Source organism: Eleutherodactylus coqui, chromosome 1 (genome assembly GCF_035609145.1).
Source record: "Eleutherodactylus coqui strain aEleCoq1 chromosome 1, aEleCoq1.hap1, whole genome shotgun sequence".
NCBI classification, from domain to species: domain Eukaryota; kingdom Metazoa; phylum Chordata; class Amphibia; order Anura; family Eleutherodactylidae; genus Eleutherodactylus; species Eleutherodactylus coqui.
In genome coordinates this window covers 159561096-159584446 of record NC_089837.1, presented here as the reverse complement: position 1 = coordinate 159584446, position 23351 = coordinate 159561096, and positions in this window count along the sequence as shown.

Genomic DNA, 23351 nt, shown 5'->3' with positions numbered 1-23351 from the left:
AGCAATAAAGCATCTTCTCTTGATAATATACAAGGCTGTTCTTAGTACATGACTAGATAAGCAGATACAGGCCAGGCACAGTATCATTTTATTAGCTCCATTTCTTTTTATGCCATGCCATCGCCGTTATGTTAATGTCGTCACTTTTTTTGGGCAGGGGGTGGGGGGTTACAACTTCACGATGTAGCAAAAAAAATATAACTTTATTCTGTGGGTCAGTACAAATGCAGCAATTTTAAATTTATACGGTTTTTTTTATATTTTATTACTTTCGTTTTAAAAATTGCTTTCTGACCCCCATAACTTTTAAACATTTTTGTCAGTGGAGCTGCGTGAGGCATAGGCGGAGCGTCAGAGGGTGCTGGGGTCGCAATGGCGACCCAGCCCTTGAGCTTAAGGGGGCCCAGAGGTCGCCCTCCACCATGTCGTGCTGTCAGCCGTGCGCTCCAGCCGACAGGATGAGCCAGAGAAAAAGCCGGGGAGAGGCGAGGAGAAGGAGGGGCCCCAGGGGGATGCACGGCACAGCACTGTGTAGCAGGATGGTGTCGTCATCCCCCTGCTAACACAGTGCACAGCGGCCGAATGCACACGGCAGGTCCAGATTTCGCTTTCAAAAAACCGCACGGAATACGGCCCTTACTGCGGCGGGTGACCCTGCGTACCTGTCATTTTCTTTGCTGGTAATGTCAAGTGCAGACGGGTGTAGATTGGACGGCTTTCATTGAAGTCAATGGAAGCCGCCTGTGCGGGAACAGCAGGAAAGTGCATGCTCCGATTTTTCATCCATAAGTGGAAACCACTATTGGTTTCCGCTCGTGTACATGAAGAATCATTTATCATAGCATGCTATGGAGGGTTATTGCTGCAGAATCCGAAGGCAGACGCCTATTTTGGATTCTGCAACAAATTAAATAGACGCGATTAGAGCTAGCTCTGATCGTGGGCAGGTGGAGTGTCAGCTGTTCTAACCAGCTGGCATCCACCCCCAAGCCCACCCCCATAACCTACCCGCAACTGCCCACTGTAAATTTAGGGCAGGAGTTTCTGTAACACATGCATGGTTGTCTCAAAGCCATAATTGGATGGCATAATTACAGAAATTTGTCTAACAAATCTGCTGCATGTAAACATATTGTTATGGTCTTACTGATGGCAACCCTACGCCACTCAATTATGTAGGGCCAAGTGCCGAGTTAAACGTAAGTCTGCTCTGAAGAACAGTCAGCATCCATTACAATTAGAGAACATCAACTGATAACAATGGGCTCTATAAAATGGGAATGGAAAGGCTAAAAAAAATCTAAAAAGGGGCCATAAAAACTCCTTTAAGCACCAATTTGTTAACTTCAAACATCTTGATTGTATCCATCAGCACATAACTTGCATTAGGGCTCCTGCAGACGAGCATAGGCATAGATAGGCGTATCTGCCCATTCCACTGTACTTTTCGAGGCTGCCGGAACTGTGCACATTAGCGCGCTGTGATTGAACAGGCTGTGGAGCCTAATTAGTGCCCAGTGTTATCGATTTCCCCGCAAAATCATGCAACTCAGTATGTAATTTTGTGTGGATTGGGTGTGCATTTGCGCATCCCTATAGACTGCTATTGGGTCTTGAGTGCGCAAATGCGCACAAAAATATGGCACATTGCATATTTCTTTCATGCGTGTAAAATTTGGGTGCAAAAACACAGAATGTGAATGAACCCATTAAAATCAATGGGTTCTATTCTTTGTGTTTTGCGCACACTATTTTGCACCCTTAGTACTTCTTCACAGGACCGTGTTTGCACAAGTATTTGCAGAATCTCCGTTTTGGTTTTCCTTCTCTGTGTTCTGTTTTTGGAGCAGAGAATCAAAATGAAAATGGAATAAAATGGATCCGTTTTTTCCTCCATTGATTTAAATTGGGTTTTAAAAAAAAAACAAAAAAAAAAAACAGAGAGCAAACAGTAAGATTTCACTTCGATTCCATTCTGTTTGGTTACTGTTTTTTAAATGGAACCAATAGCGCTGCAGGCAGCTGTAATGTAAACCTAAAAGGACTGGAAGCGAACTGAAAGCTTTCCATTTACTTTCCATTTCTTTAAAACCCCATTGAAATCAACGGGGAAAACATGATCCAATTAATTCCCTCTCTCTGCTCCAAAAACGGAACACAGAGATGGAAAGCCAAAGCAGAGATTAAATGCTATTTTGAATTAACCTTAATTTCGGCAATTTGACAGAAAATGGCAAATCAATAAATATTAATATTATGTATGAAATTGCTCTTTTAATATAACTGCTTGGTGGAGCGTGAACTGAAATTGAATCCATTTTCAAATTGCACAGGCTGCAATAGTGACATGTATATTGTCACCTACATACACAGACATATATACACAGTCTAGAAGACATCGCCTGTCTCTGTATAACTACCAAGTAGCCTCCATCCACACAGGTATATATCTTTTAAGATTAGATAGGTGTGTTATCAGGCAGCCAGGGAAATGTTACTGCCGGGGTTCCGCTGACAGTTCAGGTTGAGTATCAAGAAAAATATGACAAACTAAAATACTTTTAACAAAGGAAAAGTAAACTTATGAGATTAGCTCAAACCTTTCTCAAATATCCATAGCAGAATATACGCAAGTACATATCGGTATTACACAACATCCTCAGATAGACAGTATGTATAACAAATGGCAGGTAAAAAAAAATGAGACTGTAAGTCGAAGTAGCTTACCACCCAGAGATATGATACAGCAGATCAAATAAATCCAGCTCACTAGTTTGCCCATTTTTTCCCTTTAACCTTCTTGTAGAAGGCTGTAAGTCCCTTATTGTCAGCACATAGTGCCGATATGCCTTCCAGCAGAGGGAATGGGTGTGTGACTGTCTCCTCAAATGTGAATGTACCTTGATCTTTATAAGGGGAGGAAACAGGTACTGTTATATACTGTATATCCACACCCAGAGCTCTATGCTCTCCTATCTCTTCATCTGCAATAGTCTTTTCGATTAACACCTTCACTGCTGGCGCAGGAATTACCTGCTGGAGTATTTTAGTGACATACCACAATGTTAATATGGAGGCAGAAAATTGGAAAAGGTAAAGTCAGGTCCAAACATATAATAAACAATGGAATAAAAGACAACACCCTGTAAATCTCCTTATCCGAGGGGATGCAACGATAACATAAGGCTGGTTTCAGGCAAGCGTATTGTAACATGTGCAATATAAGGCCTCGTTCAGATGAGCGCTTTTTCTCGTGCTGATAAGCAGCAAGAAAACAGCGCTGTTATGGCCGTTAAAAGATTGTGTGAACGGGCAGCTTCAAGCTCCATGAAGTGTTCCGTTTACACAATCCAATAGGAGCCTATGGAAAACACGCAGCAAAAATAGGTCCCGTCCAATCTTTGCGCACACCTCGGAGCCGACATGTGAGTTTGCACTTGCATGTCCTATCTTTGTTAGACGCGCTGATTCAGCATGTCTGACAATCATCCATGTGAATGTTTCTATAGGAACCAATAGGTTCCTATAGATGTCTTCTAGACTGCTTAGCAGCGCTAAAAACACGCTCATCTGCACGTGTTACAGACGACATTACAAGCATATGTCATCAGTATTTGATCAGTATTTGCCTCCGTATATTTTATTTCCTACTGGACAACTACTGATCCGTATTTACCCCATAGATCAGCAATATGGAGGCAAATACAGGAAAAATAGGTCATGCTTCATTTTAAAAAAATACGGTCATATGAATAGATGCTCCATATTATAATCCGCAAGACACAGACCAAATACAGAGCTAAATAATGCTAATCTGAAAGCGGCTTTAAGGACTGCACTTAAAATCAGGGAAAATCATCCAAAAGTATGGAAGACAGAAGCGTACCTGTGACTCGGTATCAGTACCTGTAATGATACAGCTGGCTTCATAGAGTTAGATCAGGAATGGAGATGTGAAGTTTTATACAAATGTATTTGCACACAAAAAAATTTGTGCACGCAAGACGCAGAAAATAGAACCTGATAATTTCACTGACTTAGTTCACATGTGCATACTTGGCATGCACAATTTCGCTGTGCAAAAAAACGCAGCATGCTCTATTTTCCTGCGCATTTGTGCAGGGAAAGAACACATTTTAAACTCATTGAACTAATTAGCCATTTATGGCTGAAAGCGTTGGTGCGTGTTTTTTTCTTGCGCATGCAATTACGCACAACTAGCGCAATGTAAAAAATACAGTAAAAAAATGCAGTTGCACTTACAAATATACAATGCACAAAAACGCGGTGCAAATACGCATACGCATGTGTAAATCTGGCCTAAGGCCGAATGCACACAGCCAGATTGGATTCTGACTGCGAGATCTCGCAGCCGAATCAGACCCTGTGCCCCGGCATTGACCCCCATGTACCTGTCATCTTGTCTTCTCTCTGCTCTGCGGATGTGCCGGCTGATGCAGTGCAGAGAGTCGCGCCCACGATGACACGGATCCGCCGCGATCGCCGCAGGACGGACGGCTTCCACTGTCTGGGGCATTCTGTGTGAGCCTGTGCGAGGCTTACACTAGAACATGCAGTGATCTCCAAAGGGAAGAAAAGAAGCTGGTTTGATGCGAGAATTATCTTTGCCTTTATTTAACTTGTGTCACACATGTCGGGTGAAAACTTTGGACGCGTTTCGATCCCAAACTGGGATCTTGGTCACCTAGGTGAGACCACTGCATATAAATTACCGCTAAGGACTGGGCGGTGAGAGATTCTGCAGTTACTTGATTGAACATCATGGGGAGTGTGGTGGTGAGCAATATATTTTCCGTTTTTCGCACTAGAATAGGACATGCTGTGATTTTCTCCCCGCGAGCAGAAAATCGCAGTTGATTTCCGCTCTTGGGCATGGAAAAGTGTTTGGCTTCACATGTCTATGGGCAGTATGTGCTGTGGGAATCTGAGGCAAACGCTCACCCTGGATCCCGCAGTGCAAATATGCCTGTGTGCTCTAGGCCGTAGACGCATACAGAAATAGAATGTACTGTATTTATCTATCCAAAACCTGTTTGTTTGACGTATACAAATCCACAGTTCTGCTCCGATTTGAGTGATATTTTGCCTGAGCGTTCTTCAGCACCAGGAGACGAATGCTAATGTAATTAAAAATCAAAAACTCACTGACTTCCCCTGTGATTTTTGTTGCCAACAGCAACCAATCACAGCTCAGCTTTCATTTCTTACATTGCTGAAGTAAAATGAAAGCTGTGCTGTGATTGCTTGGTAGAGCTCAGCTTTAATTTCTTACACACCTGAAGGTAAAATGAAAGCTGTGCTGTGATTGGTTCCTATTTCTTATACTGCTGAGGTACAAAAAAAGCTGTGCTGTGATTGGCTGCTGTTTCTTATGCTGCTGAGGTAAAATGAAAGCTGCGCTGTGATTGGTTGCCATGAGCAACACAGATTTTCTTTCGGACAACTTTCATAACAGTGCGGGGCTGGGCTCATTTTTGTGACCCCCTTTATATATTCCAGAACTGCTATTCATAAAATGCAATGCAGGGTATATCACCTACTAACTACGGTATATAATATGCTCATAATTCTAAAACAGGCTTTGTTACTAAGAGGTTGAAGATGCAACAAGTTTATCAACATTGTGGGTATTTTTACTATCAGTTTTCTGGACGCATTTCTTCCCTTCAAAAAATCTATTAATTTTTTTTTCAGCATAGCCATCTGCAGGTTATGTGGAAAAAAGTGTATTTTTCAATGGTACCATTTACTGTACCATATAAGGGCTTATTCCGATGAACGCTGTTTTTGTGCTGCTATAGTGCTGAAAAAATCCTGTGAACGGGCTACTTCAGGCTATGTGACTTTTTTAAATGCTTGTAAAAAAAAGCAAACATTTTAATTTTTTTACAGCATTTTTTACATTACTATTTGGTAACACTTTGTAGAACCACTTTACAGGCATTTTGGAAGTCCACTTTAAAGCCATAATGTGAAAAATACAAGAAAAAGAAGCTGTATATTCAGAATGCTCCATTTCCCCCAAAACACCACTAAAACACTATAAGGGCTCAGTCACACGGGCGCATCGGCGCCCGTGTTACTGCAGGAAGGAGACGGCCGTACCTCAAGACAGACGTCTCTCTGCAGCGCCGGGAGAAAGAACATGTGACCGGTTTCATTGCTGGTCCTGTGTTCTTTCTTCAGCGCTGCAGAGAGACGTCCATCTTCAAGTACGGCCGTCTTCTTCCTGCAGTGAGGGCTCAGTCACACGGGCGCATCGGCGCCTGTGTACGGGTGCCGATGCGCCCGCTTGACTGAGCCCTAACCCAAAATGCAGTGTATGCAGGCATTTTCATATTTCACTGTAGATAAATTACTAACTGCAAGGATTAAAGCCTCCAATATAGCAAAAAAGAAATACACAGAGAAAAATGCAATGCTAAATGCCACCAAAAGAAATCTGAATTATCCTTTTCCTCGCATATGTTACTCGCTTGCAGCCACTACTCTTTTCATGCAAATAAAAGTAGGGGCAAAAAAATAAAAGTAATGATTTTTAGAGCTAGAATTTTGTCAATGAATTTATATATGTTTTGTGAAAATGCGCACAATGCATTGTTACTAACACCCTGCTTACTGCTTTTTGCTTTTCTATATACAGTAGATTATATAACCCGTATTGCAGTAAACATGGGGGCAGTAAATTCACTTATATATCCCCTATTGCAGTAAATTCACGACCGTGAATTCGCCGGCGGTGAATCGCCGGCGAATCACACAGGTTGACTGTTCCATAGCATTGCTATGGAAAGCGCCTGTCCTCTGTCCACGAGCGGAGAATCACTGCAATTCTGCATTCGCAGCAGGCTATTCGCAGCATGCTCCGAATTGCCCCGATTCTCCACGATCAGCCTATCTGTCAGATAGGCTGACCTGCGGAGAACCGTGTGCCGACTCCTGCTCCCGGAGGGCGGCTCCCGCGGCGGAGATCTGCCACAGGATACTGCAACGCCCATGGACAGGGGGCCTAATAAATTCAGATAACAAAAGATGCACCAAATGTATTATAGTGGCTTCAGGACCCAGTCAGATGAGCGTGTTTTTTGCGTACCTATGTGCGCATTAGCAAACTGGTGTAAAAGAGATTTCACTGAGCTACCATGATGGCTTTGTGACGTAAACATTACTAACCACTTATGTGGGAATCCCCACATCTCCATTAAAATATCCTTCCCTACAACAAAGTGTCTCAGTTTTACATCTGTGCATTCCAGTACATAGCCAAATACTTTCTGGAATTTTGCACTTCATCCTTGTCCAACCTGCTGCTCTCATGAATAGAACAAGACTTTGCCTAAATGTTTCTTCTCACATTCTTCCTTATCACTGAAATGGCAAGGTTGTCACTTAGACAAAAGAGGAACCTGCTTTGATCTAGAATGAAATCATGGTGTATACACTTCCACAGAGCACACTAATTTTACCATGTTATACCTTATGTAGTGTTCCTGATGACCTCACTGAAAATACCAGATATATTTTGGTTTTGCACGTAAAAATGTTTCTTATGTCTCTATGCAATTTCCAATTACCCTGTATGCTCTTTTATTTTAAAAATGATTTGCTTCTTATGACAATATGTATGTGAACTTATCTGAAAATCATGAAAAAAATATTACCAACACTAGCAGTTATGATTCATATTGTAAGAAAGTTTAAATATATTAAATTTTTTTCTGTATTTTAGTATTGATTTGCATTTTACAGTAATGTTAGAGTGCTTTAACTTTTACAACTGTAACATTTTGCTTTCAAATTGCCGTTCTATCTACATGTAATTTTATCTTTAAGGCTCAGTCACCGCTTCTATAGCAATCAATAGGTTGCTATGGAAGCGTTCACATGGACGCTTTGTAGAAGCACAGTATCTGCGCTTCTAACTAAGTTAGGACATCGAGTGCCGCCTTGCATGTCAGCTCCATCGTGCGTGCTGTGCAGTGTGCTTTCCATAGGCTCCTATGGAAGCCATGGAAGCAAGTTGCCCCCACCACGGACTTGTGAACAGGCTGCACCGTGCAGCTAGAGACAGCCCGTTCATGCGCAGAATTCCTGCATGTCAGCTGCGTGGTTTACACGTTGCTTAGCAGCGTGTAAACCACGCTCGTCTGACCGAGCCCTGAAATTGCATTTCAATCATTTTTAAATGTTGACAATAGTTTCCTTCCGTTTAAAACATAATTTTCACAATTTGCCGACATTTGATGACAAAAGTCTGCAACCTTGGCTACATTTGGCAACGAACTTCACTCTTTATAGTTGAATGAATTTTCTCGATATCTCTAAAATTTCCCAAGATCTCAAGAATATACCAGTTAACAGCATTCATCCCCATGTAAAAGGATTGCCAATCTGTAGCTGCAGGAGTATATGATTAAAGGACAACTCCCGTGAAATTTTAGTTTTTTATTAGAGATGAGCGAGCGTACTCGTCCGAGCTTGATGCTCGTTCGAGTATTAGGGTGTTCGAGATGCTCGTTACTCGAGGCGAGCACCACGCGATGTTCGAGTTACTTTCACTTTCATCCCTGAGACATTAGCGCGCTTTTCTGGCCAATAGAAAGACATGGAAGGCATTACAACTTCCTCCTGTGACGTTCCAGCCCTATAGCACCCCCCTGCAGTGAGTGGCTGGGGAGATCAGGTGTCACCCGAGTATTAAAATCTGCCCTGCCCGCGGCTCGCCACACGTGCATTCTGACAGAGATCAGCGAAAGTGCTGCTAATGCTGCTGCTGCTATAGGGAGAGTGTTAGGTGTTATTTTAGTCTTCAAGAACTCCAACGGTCCTTCTTAGGGCCACATCTGACCGTGTGCAGTACTGTTGAGGCTGCTTTTAGCAGTGTTGCACAATTTGTTTTTTTTGTATATCGGGCGTGCAGACCATTGCGTCCTCAGTCTGCAGTCATTTTACTCAGTATATTTGCAGTACTGGTGAGGCAGGGACAGTGGGAAAGGTGAAAGAGATATACTATCTATATAGGCAGTGGGCTTTTTCAAAAAAATTGGGGAAAAATAGTATATTTGGGCTGCCTGTGACCATCTTCAGTGTACTCCGCGTCTGCTGGGGGTAGTAGTCCTAATTAATACGCAGCTAAGCGTTACACCAGGCTTGGGCAAAATTGTTTCCTGGCTCTGCTGTCTCCGTTACATCACCACCGTGATAGCGCCAGAGGGAAACAGTAAACATAATATACGCTGCATACAGTATCTGTCTGCTGTTTCAGCTCACCATTTTAAAAAAGGGAAGCCAAATACTTAAGGCGTACCACTGCCCTTTGACGACTTGACTGCTTCTGCGCTGTGAATTCCACTAGCTCAGTCCTACGCACCTACGTCTCACTACAGGCGTGCGCAAAATTGTTTCCTGGCTCTGCTGTCTCCGTTACATCACCGCCGTGATAGCGCCAGAGGGAAACAGTAAACATAATATATGCTGCATACAGTATCTGACTGCTGTTTCAGCTCACCATTTAAAAAAAGGGAAGCCAAATACTTAAGGCGTACCACTGCCCTTTGGCGACTTGACTGCTTCTGCGCTGTGAATTCCACTAGCTCAGTCCTACGCACCTATGTCTCACTAGAGGCGTGCGCAAAATTGTTTCCTGGCTCTGCTGTCTCCGTTACATCACCGCCGTGATAGCGCCAGAGGGAAACAGTAAACATAATATACGCTGCATACAGTATCTGTCTGCTGTTTCAGCTCACCATTTAAAAAAAGGGAAGCCAAATACTTAAGGCGTACCACTGCCCTTTGGCGACTTGACTGCTTCTGCGCTGTGAATTCCACTAGCTCAGTCCTATGCACCTACGTCTCACTACAGGCGGGCGCAAAATTGTTTCCTGGCTCTGCTGTGCGTTCCGTAAGCGAAGTCAGCCTCCAACCACAGGCCAATAAGCGGCACATTTAATTACAGCGTTCTGTTTCTGCTTTACTCGTAATACACCATGCTGAGGGGTAGGGGTAGGCCTAGAGGACGTGGACGCGGGCGAGGATGCGGAGGCCCAAGTCAGGGTGTGGGCACAGGCCGAGCTCCTGATCCAGGTGTATCGCAGCCGACTGCTGCGGGATTAGGAGAGAGGCAAGTTTCAGGGGTCCCCAGATTCATCTCACAATTAATGGGTCCACGCGGTAGACCTTTATTAGAAAATGAGCAGTGTGAGCAGGTCCTGTCGTGGATGGCAGAAAGTGCATCCAGCAATCTATCGACCACCCAGACTTCTACACCGTCCACTGCTGCAACTCTGAATGCTCTGGCTGCTGCTCCTCCTTCCTCCCAGCCTCCTCACTCCATTACAATGACACATTCTGAGGAGCAGGCAGACTCCCAGGAACTGTTCTCGGGCCCCTGCCCAGAATGGGTAGCAATGGTTCCTCTCCCACCGGAGGAGTTTGTCGTGACCAATGCCCAACCTTTGGAAAGTTCCCGGGGTCCGGGGGATGAGGCTGGGGACTTCCGGCAACTGTCTCAAAAGCTTTCAGTGGGTGAGGAGGACGATGACGATGAGACAAAGTTGTCTATCACTCAGGTAGTAGTAATTTCAGTAAGTCCGAGGGAGGAGCGCACAGAGGATTCGGAGGAAGAGCAGCAGGACGATGAGGTGACTGACCCCACCTGGTTTGCTAAGCCTACTGAGGACAGGTCTTCAGAGGGGGAGGCAAGTGCAGCAGCAGGACAGGTTGGAAGAGGCAGTGCGGTGGCCAGGGGTAGAGGCAGGGCCAGACCAAATAATCCACCAACTGTTTCCCAAAGCGCCCCCTCGCGCCATGCCACCCTGCAGAGGCCGAGGTGCTCAAAGGTCTGGCAGTTTTTCACTGAGAGTGCAGACGACCGACGGGCCGTGGAGCCACCACCACCAGCCTCACCACCACCAGCATGCGCAGGCATATGATGGCCAAGCACCCCACAAGGTGGGACGAAGGCCGTTCACCGCCTCCGGTTTGCACCACTGCCTCTCCCCCTGTGCCCCAACCTGCCACTGAGATCCAACCCCCCTCTCACGACCGTCTCCCGGCCTGCACCCACACCCTCACCTCCGCTGTCCTCGGCCCCATCCAGCAATGTCTCTCAGCGCAGTGTCCAGCCGTCGCTAGCGCAACTGTTTGAGCGCAAGTGCAAGTACGCCGCCACGCACCCGCACGGTCAAGCGTTAAACGTGCACATAGCCAAATTGATCAGCCTGGAGATGCTGCCGTATAGGCTTGTGGAAACAGAGGCTTTCAAAAACATGATGGCTGCGGCAGCCCCGCGCTACTTGGTTCCCAGTCGCCACTACTTTTCCCGATGTGCCGTCCCAGCCCTGCATGACCACGTCTCCCGCAACATTGTACGCGCCCTCACCAACGCGGTTACTGCCAAGGTCCACTTAACAACGGACACGTGGACAAGCACAGGCAGGCAAGGCCACTATATCTCCCTGATGGCACATTGGGTGAATTTAGAGGAGGCTGGGACCAAGTCAGAGCCTGGGACCGCTCACGTCCTACCCACCCCCAGAATTGCGGGCCCCAGCTCGGTGCTGGTATCTGCGGCGGTGTATGCTTTCTCCATTAAACCACCCTCCTCCTCCTCCTCCTCCTCCAACGCAACCTCTGTCTCGCAATCAAGATGTGTCAATAGCAGCACGTCGCCACCAGTCGGTGTCGTGCGGGGTGGCAGCACAGCGGTGGGCAAGCGCCAGCAGGCCGTGCTGAAACTACTCAGCTTAGGAGAGAAGTGGCACACGGCCCACGAACTGCTGCAGGGTCTGACAGAGCAGACCGACCGCTGGATTTCGCCGCTCAGGCTCCAACCGGGCATGGTCGTGTGTGACAACGACCGTAACCTGGTGACGGCTCTGCAGCTCGGCAGCCTCACGCACGTGCCGTGCCTGGCCCACGTCTTTAATTTGGTGGTTCAGCGCTTTCTGAAAAGCTACCCACGCTTGTCAGACCTGCTCAGAAAGGTGCGCCGGCTCAGCGCACATTTCCGCAAGTCCAAGATGGACGCTGCCACCCTGCGGACCCTGCAACATCGGTTTAATCTGCCAGTGCACCGACTGCTGTGCGACGTGCCCACACGGTGGAACTCTACGCTCCACATGTTGGCCAGGCTCTATGAGCAGCGTAGAGCTATAGTGGAATACCAACTCCAACATGGGCGGCGTAGTGGGAGTCAGCCTCCTCAATTCTTTACAGAAGAGTGGGCCTGGTTGGCAGACATCTGCCAGGTCCTTGGAAACTTTGAGGAGTCTACCCAGATGGTGAGCGGCGATGCTGCAATCATTAGCGTCACCATTCCTCTGCTATGCCTCTTGAGAAGTTCCCTGCAAAGCATAAAGGCAGACGCTTTGCGCTCGGAAACGGAGGTGGGGGAAGACAGTATGTCGCTGGATAGTCAGAGCACCCTCATGTCTATATCTCAGCGCGTTGAGGAGGAGGAGGAGGAGGAGGGGGAGGAGCATGAGGAGGAGGGGGAAGAGACAGCTTGGCCCACTGCTAAGGGTACCCATGCTGCTTGCCTGTCATCCTTTCAGCGTGTATGGCCTGAGGAGGAGGAGGATCCTGAAAGTGATCTTCCGAGTGAGGACAGCCATGTGTTGCGTACAGGTACCCTGGCACACATGGCTGACTTCATGTTAGGATGCCTTTCTCGTGACCCTCGCGCTACACGCATTCTGGCCACTACGGATTACTGGGTGTACACACTGCTCGACCCACGGTATAAGGAGAACCTTTCCACTCTCATACCCGAAGAGGAAAGGGGTTCGAGAGTAATGCTATACTACAGGACCCTGGCGGACAAACTGATGGTAAAATTCCCATCCGACAGTGCTAGTGGCAGAAGGCGCAGTTCCGAGGGCCAGGTAGCAGGGGAGGCGCGGAGATCAGGCAGCATGTACAGCACAGGCAGGGGAACACTATCCAAGGCCTTTGACAGCTTTATGGCTCCCCAGCAAGACTGTGTCACCGCTCCCCAGTCAAGGCTGAGTCGGCGGGAGCACTGTAAAAGGATGGTGAGTACGTAGCCGATCGCACGACCGTCTTCTGTGATGCCTCTGCCCCCTACAACTACTGGGTGTCGCAGCTGGACACGTGGCTTGAACTCACGCTGTATGCCCTGGAGGTGCTTGCTTGTCCTGCGGCTAGCGTCTTGTCAGAGAGGGTGTTTAGTGCGGCTGGGGGAATCATCACGGATAAGCGTACCCGCCTGTCAACCGACAGTGCCGACAGGCTTACAGTCATAAAGGTGAACTAAGCCTGGATTTCCCCAGAGTTCTCTTCTCCACCAGCGGACAGCAGCGATACCTAAACTATACGTAGGCTGCACCCGCAGATGAAAGCATCGTTCTCTATCACCATAAAAAACGGGGACCTTTTAGCTTCATCAATCTGTGTATTATATTCAACCTCCTCCTCCTGCTCCTCCTCCTGAAACCTCACGTAATCACGCCGAACGGGCAATTTTTCTTTAGCCCACAAGGCTCAGTCATATAACTTTTGTAAACAATGTTTATACGTTTCAATTCTCAATTCAATAAAGCGTTGAAACTTGCACCTGAACCAATTTTTATTTACAGGCCTAGTTACAAATTAAGCCACATTTACCAAAGCGATTAATGGGTTTCACCTGCCCTCTTGGTTGGGCATGGGCAATTTTTCTGAGGTACATTTGTACTGTTGGTACACCAATTTTTTTGGGCCCTCGCCTACTTTGTAATCCTAGTGATTTTTAGCCCACCTGCATTAAAGCTGACGTTACCTCAGCTGTGATGGGCACTGCAATGGGATTTATTTATGTACCGCCGGTGGGTTCCAGGGAGCCACCCATGCTGTCGGTCCACAGGGACTTCACATTAGGGATTTGTACCTGCCAGTGTCTATGTATTAAAAACCCCGGTCAGACTGGGGCATGCAGTGTGGGCCGAAGACCACCTGCATTTAATCGGACGTTACCCTAGCTGTGATGAGCAATGCAATGGGATATATTTATGTACCGCCGGTGGCTTCCTGGGACCCACCCATGCTGTCGGTCCACACGGAGTTGTAACTCCATGTGTCCACTTCTAAAGAACCCCAGTCTGACTGGGGCATGCAGTGTGGGCCGAAGCCCACCTGCATTAAACCTGACGTTACCTCAGCTGTGATGGGTAATGCAATGGGATATATTTATGTACCGCCGGTGGCTTCCTGGGACCCACTAATGCTGTCTGTCCACACGGAGTTGTAACTCCATGTGTCCACTTCTAAAGAACCCCAGTCTGACTGGGGCATGCAGTGTGGGCCGAAGCCCACCTGCATTAAACCTGATGTTACCTCAGCTGTGATGGGCAATGCAATGGGATATATTTATGTACCGCCGGTGGGTTCCAGGGAGCCACCCATGCTGTGTGTCCACAGGGACTTCACATTAGGGATTTGTACCTGCCAGTGTCTATGTATTAAAAACCCCGGTCAGACTGGGGCATGCAGTGTGGGCCGAAGACCACCTGCATTTAATCGGACGTTACCCTAGCTGTGATGAGCAATGCAATGGGATATATTTATGTACCGCCGGTGGCTTCCTGGGACCCACCCATGCTGTCGGTCCACACGGAGTTGTAACTCCATGTGTCCACTTCTAAAGAACCCCAGTCTGACTGGGGCATGCAGTGTGGGCCGAAGACCACCTGCATTTAATTGGACGTTACCTCAGCTGTGATGGACAATGCAATGGGATATATTTATGTGCCGCCGGTGGCTTCCTGGGACCCACCCATGCTGTCGGTCCACACGGAGTTGTAACTCCATGTTTCCACTTCTAAAGAACCCCAGTCTGACTGGGGCATGCAGTGTGGGCCGAAGCCCACCTGCATTAAACCTGACATTACCTCAGCTGTGATGAGCAATGCAATGAGATATATTTATGTACCGCCGGTGGCTTCCTGGGACCCACCCATGCTGTCGGTCCACACGGAGTTGTAACTCCATATGTCCCCTTCTAAAGAACCCCAGTCTGACTGGGGCATGCAGTGTGGGCTGAAGCCCACCTGCATTAAACCTGATGTTACCTCAGCTGTGATGGGCAATACAATGGGATATATTTATGTACCGCCGGTGGGTTCCAGGGAGCCACCCATGCTGTGTGTCCACAGGGACTTCACATTAGGGATTTGTACCTGCCAGTGTCTTTGTATTAAAAACCCCGGTCAGACTGGGGCATGCAGTGTGGGCCGAAGACCACCTGCATTTAATCGGACGTTACCTCAGCTGTGATGGGCAATGCAATGGGATATATTTATGTACCGCCGGTGGCTTCCTGGGACCCACCCATGCTGTCGGTCCACACGGAGTTGTAACTCCATGCTTCCACTTCTAAAGAACCCCAGTCTGACTGGGGCATGCAGTGTGGGCCAAAGCCCACCTGCATTAAACCTGATGTTACCTCAGCTGTGATGGGCACTGCAATGGGATATATTTATGTACCGCCGGTGGGTTCCAGGGAGCCACCCATGCTGTGGGTCCACAGGGACTTCACATTTGGGATTTGTACCTGTCAGTGTCTATGTATTAAAAACCCTGGTCAGACTGGGGCATGCAGTGTGGGCCGAAGCCCACCTGCATTTAATCGGACGTTACCTCAGCTGTGATGGGCAATGCAATGGGATATATTTATGTACCGCCGGTGGCTTCCTGGGACCCACCCATGCTGTCGGTCCACACGGAGTTGTAACTCCATGTGTCCACTTCTAAAGAACCCCAGTCTGACTGGGGCATGCAGTGTGGGCCGAAGCCCACCTGCATTAAACCTGACGTTACCTCAGCTGTGCTGGGCACTGAAATGGGATACATTTATATACAGCCGGTGGGTTCCAGGGAGCCACCCATGCTGTGGGTGCACACGGAATTCCCATTGCGGAGTTGTACCTGCCTGTGACTATTTATAAAAAACCCCGGTCTGACTGGGGCATGCAGACACCTTGACAGAATGAATAGTGTGTGGCACATGGGTTCCCCATTGCTATGCCCACGTTTGCAGCTCCTGATGGAGGTGGCACAGGATTGGATTTCTCATTGCTTCTGTACAGCATTATGGGCTATCGCCCCGCCCCTTTTAAAGAGGGTCGCTGCCTGGCCATGCCAACCCTCTGCAGTGTGTGCCTGCGGTTCCTCCTCATGGCAGACGCACTTATAAATAGACATGACGGTGGTGTGGCTATAAGGCCAGCGTGTGGCATGAGGGCAGCTGAAGGCTGCGCAGGGACACTTTGGTGTGCGCTGTGGACACTGGGTCGTGCGGGGGGGTTGGGCAGCGGAGTGTCATGCAGGCAGTGATTGTGCTTTGTTGGAGGTAGTGTGGTGCTTAGCTAAGGTATGCCTTGCTAATGAGGATCTTTCAGAAGTAAAAATTGTTGGCAGGGGGGGGCCACTCTTGCCGCTATTGTTGCTTAATAGTGGGACCTGGGAACTTGAGATGCAGCCCAACATGTAGCCCCTCGCCTGCCCTATCCGTTGCTGTGTCGTTCCCTTCACTTTCTTGAATTGCCCAGATTTTCACAAATGAAAACCTTAGCGAGCATCGGTGATATACAAAAATGCTCGAGTCGCCCATTGACTTCAATGGGGTTCGTTACTCGAAACGAACCCTCGAGCATCGCGAAAAATTCGTCTCGAGTAACGAGCACCCGAGCATTTTGGTGCTCGCTCATCTCTAGTAATTACGTATTTCTTTCTTCGAAAAGTTTGCTCATACAATTTAAATGTAGTATCATTTCAGCAATTGCAGCATTATCAGAATGGGGTAATTAAATTGATGTGCTGCATTCATGAGATTGTCCAAAGTTGTATAATTACTGCACAAAACAGACAAATGCAGGGGGCTTAAACAAGTAGGAAAACTGAAATATTGAGTACTTCTTCAGATGACTGTATACATAAATATGTTTTCCTCAGCGCGACGTATTTGCACATGAACAAGTGATTTTTACGAGCATAACAGCACATGGTACTGTATTTTTTGTGCGCTCTTAATTAAAAGGCTATTTAGCCTAATGCTTTTCCTTGCATATTTGCGAAGCTTATTGCTCATTTGAGTGCGTATTGACTGCATATTTGCACGCCTCCAAAAGATTTTTTATGCGGCCCTTGCTGCGGAAAAACACAGTAAAATAGAGCAGGTCCTACAAAAAAAACTTTCAAGAATATGAACCATTGGAATCAATGCGTTCTATTTCCAGTATTTTTATGCACCCAAACATACACGTAAATACGGGTATCTGAAGAAGGCCTCAATCTAAGCTGGCTGGCATTCAATTGTCAGTCTTGTACACTGTGATTGGAATGATAATGTGTTTGACTTTCTTTATGCTTTTTTGTGCAGAATATATGAGAATATATTTGCATTACTTTTGCTCAAGTTTTCTGCATTGCGAGTCGCACAAAACTCGCACGAATATAAACTCTGTTCTTTTGAATGTAGTCTTAAACATGAGCAATGTTATTCCCTCACAGCGATGTTGCGAGGCAAAAAAGTCACTGCATGTTCTATTTTTTCACGTCCCTCAGAACAATGGGACAGTTAAACACATTGCATGCCATGCGATGTGATGTTTCCCATTGAAATCAATGGGAAGCATTTGCAAATCCTCCAACACACATAACACAACATCATCAAGGGTGAGCAATAGAGATGAGCGAGCGTACTCGGAAAAGCACTACTCGCTCCAGTAATTTGTGCTCGGCTGTGCTCGGGTCTGAAGATTCGGGTGCTGGCACGGAGCGGGAAGCTGCAGGGGAGAGCGGGGAGGAACGGAGGTAAGATCTTTCTCTCCCTCTCTCCCGCCCGCTCTCCCCTGCTCCCCTCTGCGACTCACCTGTCAGCCGCAGCGGCACCCGAATCTTCAGGGACGAGCACAGCGATACTCGGATAAAGCAAATTACTCGAGCGAGTAGTGCTTTTCCGAGTAAGCTCGCTCATCTCTAGTGAGCAATTTAGGCACCAATTGACAGGGAAAAAGTATTACCTTAAGGAGAGGTTTACTTGTACAACTTCCTTTGTTGTTTATTTAATAATTGGGCTATGTGGGGGAAACGAACATGGAGGCTCGCACCCGCATAGTCAACCACACGGGCGGGTCGGATCCGGCGGCGAGAATTCTCACTGCGGGACCCGACCCGAGCGCCTGCAGGGATCAGCACCTACTCACCCGCGCCCGCCGGCTCCGGCTGTTTGATGTGCCGGCTTGCCGGGGCGCATGCGCAGACCGGAGCCGGCGGCAGGCCCCGCACAGAAATAGAGCATGCCGCAATTTGTTTGCCGCGCGATATTTTGCGCGGCCAAATCGCGGCTGTCTGCATAGGAATGCGTTTGTTAACGCAATTCTATGCAGGCTTCCAGCAGCGGAAATTCCGTGGGAAATCCCGCCGCGGAATTTCCGCTCGTGTGCAGGGGGCCAAAAGTTGTTGTTAGTTGGTGGTATCCTCATTATACTCATTATATATGTCTATACCATCATAATACATATAATCCCTACGCACTTATATATAGATTTTAATTCCAGTGAGATGCTGTCGGAGGTTTTTTAGCAACATTAGGCTTGGAGTGTATACACACGTCTGTATGTTCTACCATACAAGGGCATATATCACATTGTGGCTTTAATTGGTCATGGTCTGTCACATGGGGAGACTGCAGTCTTGCGCGAGGCGACGCCATGCGCAAGTGCAGTATGGGTATTGGATTTGTAGTCTTAAGTTCCTGTGGAAATTGAGATCTCGCATGAGTTTGCTCTATTACGCATGCGCAGTCCGTATATCGGCTTTGTAGTTCCGACGTCACTAGCATCTCGCCGGATGTTTATATTCCCCATGCATGCGCTTTGGATAGAAGGGGACGCATGGCTCTTTGGTGTAATGGACAGAATGCGCATGTGAGACATCACTTTTAACATGTTAATGGTATTGTGCAATCTGTGTTTGCGTGTTCAGCTGTTTTGTAATTGTTCTTAATTATGCTGCTATATACTAGGTGTGGTGTCGATACTGCTTTATGCTTGACAAAGACCTGACCAAAGGTTGAAACATTGCAGCTTTTTATATAATAGAGGAATAAAATTTCAAATCTTTTACTGCATCCATCCATCCATGCTGCCGCGGACTTTACTTCTTTAGAACGCACATAACACAAGTGCCGGAGTATCGGAATTTCAATTATATGAAACGTTTTTGCATGAAAAACACCTTGCATCCATGGATAAAACGTACATTGACAGGAGAGATATCACTATCCAATTCCTGCAGTTTCACTCACTATTTTGACCACCGGTGTTGGAGCCGCCATTACAGATTCCCTCATATTATACAGGAAAATGAATGCTACATTCTTATTGGTTTACGTTTAACTACATGCAGGGAAGATAGGGCAGGTCCTATCTTTTCCTGGCCGTTGAAATCACGGTCGGGAAAAGAGGTGGTGAAACCAAAACTACTGAAATCCCATAAAGATCAGTGGTTTCCTTGTGTCCTGTTATACGGCTGTGATAATAATGGTCGTATAAGGGGACAAAACCACAATTATCTTAATCCCCCCCTAAGGCCGGGCTCACACGAGCGTGTAATAAAATGCTGCATATAAAATGCAACGTTTTGCCGGTGTGTGGAATTCTGTATTACCGTGATTGTGTATGCCTATGCATGATAGCATATCTCACACAACGCTGTCCTGCACTGGCTTCCTGGGTTCCTCTTTTTTTTTACTTTTCCTTGTATAGTTTCCTAGAAATATGCGTTAAAAACAAATAAAAAGAAAGGTGCAGTTAGTCCGGAGAAAGTTTTCAAAAGGGAAGCCTTTTGGATCCTAAATTTAAATACCAGATACCCAAAAGGGATGAACTATAGAACAGATCTTATGTACATATATTAGTTTCAACAAAAACAGCAACAATTTCTTGCTTTTTCTTTTGCGTTTTTCTTGCGTTTTTCTTAAAGAAAAAAAAATTATTTTTTTTCATATGTTTATGTAATAATATTTACAACATACCAAATGAATAACCTGATCCTGTTATGTCAAGTCGGTGCATGATATGATGATCCATGAATATTGTTCTTTCCTCAAAGTATGTTATCCATACATATATTAATATGCTACCACATAAATTGTCTGTGGTTTATATATGGATTAATAAGTAAATTGCCTTAAATTCCTTTGAAACTCTGATCCTTTCATTACAATGTCCATCAAGTCTATTTAAATATTTATTTTTTGTCCTACAATATATACTATTTACTATATACTATATATTCTATATACAAATAGACGTGTGTCAGTTCCTGCAGGAGGAACTGACCATGACAACAAGGTTGAGACAATCAATGCAGGGGTTAACTACATGTGTTTTTAATTCACTAATTATATGTTAAGCCTTTTAAAAGTCCATGCAATGTCTGTCAGTTAGAGGTGAGCAAGGTTCTGCGAACCGAAACGCGTACTCTGTTTGTCTGTATGAGCACGAAGTTATTGGAATAAAAGCGAGGTTCTTCACAATAGCCGGACTCCTGCATTTAAAATATACGTTGCTGTTAGCATTTAGCATCACATAATCGTGCATTCCACTTGCGATTTTGTGCGGACAGGATGCGCACCCCCATAGACTTTTATTAAGTCTTGGGTGTGCAAATGCGGACAAAAATGAACATGTTGTGTATTTTTTTCCCCAACGAAAATCTGAACACAACAACGCAGAATGTGAGGGAACCCATTGAAATCAAAGGATCCATTGTCTGCATTTTTGCACTCGCTAAACCACGTGCAAAATCACTCATGTGAAGGAGCCCTAATGGGTACCCTTACATTCTGCGTCTTTGTGCTTAATTTTCGTGCGCATAAAAATATACAGAACATGCTCTATTTTCCTGTGTAATTGCACACCCAAGGCACCATAGACAAATTCAAACCCTGTCTGCGCAAATTTATTATGTATATAAGGACGGCTTTGTGTTAAGTAGTTACACAGACAAAAAACAGGCTTTGCTATTAAGAAAACATACCTGCTATAATATGGTAAAATATAGTAGTGTCTTTTGACACTATGAGCTGATTCACATAAAGCATAAATTAATGCTACCGTATAAAACTACCTTCCCACAGAAAAAATAGGTAAATAGATGTATGCATGTAGATACACTTCCTTCGGATTCAATACACAGTGGGGGGTTTTGGTAATTGTAAATTCTGGTAATCACGAAGTATGAAATTGTCCCAAAATAAGAAAAAATGGGGTGGGGGGTTGTGAGGGTAGGGAGGAAGTATATGATGGGTTGGGAATTTGGAAACAAATGGACTTTTACCAAAAAGTGTATTGGGATTGGGTTGATGGGGCTGGGCAGTTTCCAAGTCAATACTCCTACACCCCCTTTCCCCACCCAACCCCCCATTTAATTTACCATCATGTTATTCCACATAGGTCCTTCCATTTCTCTAATTCTGGGACAAGATGATTTAGCATAAAGTAAGTGCCAATTATTTCAAACTTTATTACTACGTTATTTGGATTCTATACCGTTGGCTCAATACTACAAAACCGTTATTTGGCTCCACATATGTTTATTTTGCCTTCATAGTTCTATAAGAGTATATATCGACTATAGGTTGCACTTGAGTCCTAGTTTTTTCACTTTTCCAAAGTCACAGATGCTGTTTAGACCATTGATCCCTCAGCGTAATAGGCCAGCAGCACCTGCTATATCTAATATCTATACTTTCTTGTCTGTTCACCTCCACCCTATTCCAATACACAAGCACACTAACTCCCATTGGCCTTTCGCATGGGCGCTCTGCACGTTTTTTTCTCCACTTCTATGTGATAGTAAATATATGGTGCGTGTTTAAAGCTCCTGCTCCTGTAATCTAGCAGGAGCAGATCAGGTTCTTGGCTGTTAGACACAGGTTGCATTGTGCTCATTGAGCACTATGTAGAGAATACAAGAAGCAGCAACACCATTTCATGCATGTCATAAGATGATTGCTGGTGATACACAGTCTCAGCAGACCCTTGACCAGCTCTGACACTGACCATTACTGTATTACTATGTCACTATAGGGGAATGTTTTCTCCTGTAACTGGGGTTCCCATAGATGCTCCAGTGACAGTGAAAAAATGTGAAATAAAAAAAAATAATACAGTGTGAATATCTCTCCCCCAGAGGTCTTATATGACATAACGGGGGATATAGATGTTAAAAAAAGGTTACAAAGACACGTAAAAAAATTTACAGAATAAAATAAAAATACATATATTAAAAAAGAAAACAACTCACTGCTGATGCCAACCTAAACCATCGCTAAATGCACTTTGTAATCCGAGAATATAGAAATTTTATAGCAAAACATCCAAAACAAAAATGGTGAACCCATTCCTCTACTTTATTTGAATGTAAATATAATTATTTTAAAAATTAAGAACTATAAAGGTAATAAACAATTTTTGTACACATTACCCCTAATGTAAAAAAGTAAAAAAAAAAAATTGGGTGAAAAAAAGTATTGAAAAATAGCCATATATAAATGCAATGAAAAAAAAATGCAGCAAAAATGATTTGGGGGGATAAAATAAGGCTATAAAACCACCACATGGGTAAAATTATTAATAAGTGTCTGTTTTTTTAGGAAATAAATGTTTCTTGTCATTGCACACTGTTTTCCGAAAGTAGTGGATATTCCTAAGTAATGATTTACTGAGCTAAATGTTGTGTAATTAAAATATAATAGCAGATTCGAAGTCTTGACATCAAAAAACATATTCTTGGACATCCTATTTCAAACATTTGTTAAAAATACTTTTTAACCCTTTCTAATCCACTTTCTTACCTCTGAAGACATTATGATTTAAGGCTGTACAGCTCCAATGTTGGAAGACGTCCGTCGGGGTTCTCTTACTGTATATTGGCAGCCTCTCTGCTGTCGGAGCCTATCCAACGTGTCACCTCATGCAGTACTGGCTTTAGCCAGCATATAGTGCCATTGTATAACAGCAGAAAAAGAGGAAGCCCCCTAGGAAAACCAGGATCCAAATTGGATTGGAAAGGGGTAACCTCTAAATGACACGCTCTAAGAGTAATTATTTCCATATTTTTGTATTCAACAGCTGAACATTTTATCAGAACATTGCTCCTATGGCACCAGCACGAATAAAAAAAAAATGGTGTGTTGTGATTTTTTTCTACTTACTCTCCCTATTTAATGCTTTGACAGTAATAAAAAAAAAATCTGAAACTGACAAGTAAACCCTGTTCTAACAATGAGGGACCTTTAATAAGTCTGATTGTACAGTTTTAAG